The following is a 3,322-nucleotide window of genomic DNA, read 5'->3' as shown; positions in this document are numbered from 1 at the left end:
CTGCCATATGATCCAACAATTCCACTTTTGGGTATTTATCTAAAGAAAATGAAAACACCAACTCAAAAAGATCTATGCATTGCACGTTCATTGCAACATGATTTACAATAAGCAGAGTCATATGGAAACAACCTAAATGTCCATGAACTGATGAATGGTAACAAAATCGTGGCATGTGTGTGTCTGCATATATACATCGAATATTATTCAGCCATAATAAATAATGAAATAATGTGTCTACGGCCATGCTACCCTGAACAAGCCCCATCCCGTCTGATCTTGGAAGCTAAGCAGGGTTGGGTCTGGTTAGTACTTGAATGGGAGACCACCTAGGAAGACCAGGTGCTGTAGGCATAAAAAATAAAAAAATAAGGGATTGTAAGCTGACAGGGTTCTTGCAATCTGTGAGGTCAACCGAGGATTGCCTCACCTAAAAAGTAAAAAAATAAATAAATAAATAAATGAAATATTGCTATCTGTGACAACATCGATGGACCTCGGGAAAACTGTTAAGTGAAATAAGTCAGAGAAAGACAAATACTGTACAATCTCTCTTATATGTGGAATCTAAAAAAGTCTTCTAAGATCAAAAACAACAAGGATGCCACTCTTGCCTTCAGCTATGAGCACACGCGCGCGTGCACACACACGCGCACACACACACAGTCCACGTTCTGGATCTAGATAGCCTATATTCTCCCAGTAACATTACTTTTTCTGCAAATTTCTCTTCCAAATTCCTACTGTTCTTTTATTACGCATGCATTTGGTAACAGTTTCAACCATCATTCTGTCCTATATTCTACTAAATATAATAATGAAGGAGGAAACTGATAGAGAGTAATAAAAGAAACAGAGAATAGCTCTTTCTCCAGAGGGATTATTCCTAACATCCTCTAAGAACCAAATAAAGTGAATTACACTCATTATAATAGTTTACATAAATATTTTCACATTCCTCTCATCATTATGAACCATAAATGTTTTAATCTAGAAATTCTACCATACTAATATTTTAATATATAATTAATATTCAATTTTAAAAATGTCATCCTTCATGAAATTGCTATAGGTTGCAAGTACATGGCTTGTGTAGAGTAATTAATTAATCAGCTGCTTTTGAATCCATATCATATTGTTTGACTTATAACCTCTGATAATGATTATTACCTATTATGAAAAATGTTTTCTCTAGGTCTAATTTTACCTCTATTGAAAATTACTGTAACCATTCATTGTTGTATTTTAATATATTAAAAGGACAAACAGAAGATCAATTTTCATTATATTTTTTAGTATCATTTTTACAATGCTAAAGCCTTTCCACATTTACAAGTAACAAAGAGCCTTATACAGCATTTTTGACAGGAAAAAAAAAAAGCTACCATGATAGACTGTGATATCATATTAAAACAGCTCCCAGAATTTACTTTTATACTGCTCTGAAATACTGGCCTTATTTACTTTTTCTGAGCCCTGGTAAATTCTTTCAACCATAGTGTCTTCTCAGAGCATTCAGGCTCATCTAACAATATCTAAAATCAAATTGAGTTCACAAGAGTCTTACCGCATGGCATTATTCTACTGGTGTTTCTGTAGCCACGCTTAGAGTGAATTAGAATGATAACAATAATAATATCAAATAGAGGTATTGTGAGCCTACTATGTACCAGATTCTATGTTATACATTTTACATTTATCATTTTATTAGAATACCAACTATGAAATAGGTAATAATATTGTTCATTTAGTTTAGGGAAGTTCAGGGGCCTAAGGCCACTTAGCTGACAAGTCATATAAACAGCATTAAAACTCATAAGTGACTCCATGTTCTATAATTATACCAACTCCTTACAGCCAGAATGAAATCTAGGTGTCCCATGATTCATTTATCATATAACTAAATCTCATTCTTAATTGTGGCCCTTGAAATTTTCAATGAGATAATACGTCTTGTTTAATGAAAGGAAACATTTAATGAAAGGAAATCTGTGTTTGGATAACTCAGGTGTTAAGCACATAATAGTAATGACACTATTGTTGATTTTTGTTTAACAGATGACTTGTACTTTATCATTTATACATATCACAGACTAAAAATTTGCATCATTCATTGAGATTGGTAAATTACTAATTCATCCTCACGACTGTAAAATGAAGATGTGATAGTTACTGTCATGATTAATTACAGACTACATGGCATTTTTAAGACTGTATGGAAAATATTCTAGTGCACAAATTATTCTCTTTCGTGCCAATGTTTGGTATCTTTCGAATCTCTATTTATTGTGCTAGCGAGGTGGTTAGCACCTCTTAGGACTGGTATTCTGACTTCATTTCCAGCATTCCTACAGTCATGAGGATGCATGGAATAAGCACACATGACCCAATACTCAGAGCCTTTAGTGATTCCAGTACAAAAGAACATTCTACCATCAAAAAAGTAAACATTGGATTGGCGTTCTTGTCATGCTTGGCTGCTTCCAAAAAAGAAGTCCTTTTTTTTTTTTTTTTTGGGTCTGTCTACTTTCTCAGTTCTACTAGACAAGGAACACTATTAGAGAAAAATCACACACACACACACACACACACATGCAGAGATCATCATGCCTATACTTGGATGAGATTCTTCAATAATGTTTTCTTAATCAGCTCTGTTTCACAATTTTTAATGCTATCATCACTTTCACTGGGTACCGTAAAGACATCACATCTAATTATTAAACAACCTTACCTCATATCCTCATTTTTTTTGGAAGAATATTTTCACTATTTGCATTGACCAAATTCTGGCTCTTATATGTAGGCACTGCTTTCCTGGGGCTGCTCAGTGTGCTGGCACCATGCAGTAAAAGCTTGGATGCAAATAAAGTATTCTCAGATGACCTCATTGCTCCTTCCACCCCTTTGCTCTTATTTTCCAATCATCACACTATTTAATTACTGCTATCTACCTCCTGACCACTGTCCTACATTTTGAGGCTCATATTCTTTCTATACATGAATTTCAAGGAACTTAATGCTCATATAAATGAACTTTCTTCCAACTATCACTCACAATTTCCTGACATCCCCAATGTTAACTTCATTATCTCATTAGACTTGAATAAAAATATTCCACACATATTCCTTACAGTTAAGAAAAATGCAATATTCTCCTCATAAAATTTGTTATAAAGAAAACAACTATAATACCAAACAAATAGAGAAAAAAAAAAGACTCTTAAATATTTGTTTTGAATTGAGAGATAAGGAAAAGGAGATAGATTTTAAAACCAATCTTCTTCCTAGCAGTTACTGCAAATTATCTTTTAATTTTAGG

The 3,322-nt window shown here is 33.4% G+C and overlaps 1 pseudogene; it reads left to right on the top strand.

Moving 5' to 3' along the window:
- Nucleotides 1-235: 235 nt before the first annotated feature.
- LOC112474423 lies at nt 236-354 on the top strand (annotated as a pseudogene).
- Nucleotides 355-3,322: the final 2,968 nt, after the last annotated feature.

Source organism: Pteropus alecto, unplaced genomic scaffold (assembly GCF_000325575.1).
Source record: "Pteropus alecto unplaced genomic scaffold, ASM32557v1 scaffold79, whole genome shotgun sequence".
Lineage (NCBI taxonomy): Eukaryota > Metazoa > Chordata > Mammalia > Chiroptera > Pteropodidae > Pteropus > Pteropus alecto.
The sequence above is the reverse complement of the archived record's forward strand: the minus strand, read 5'-3'. Positions and strand labels throughout refer to the sequence as shown.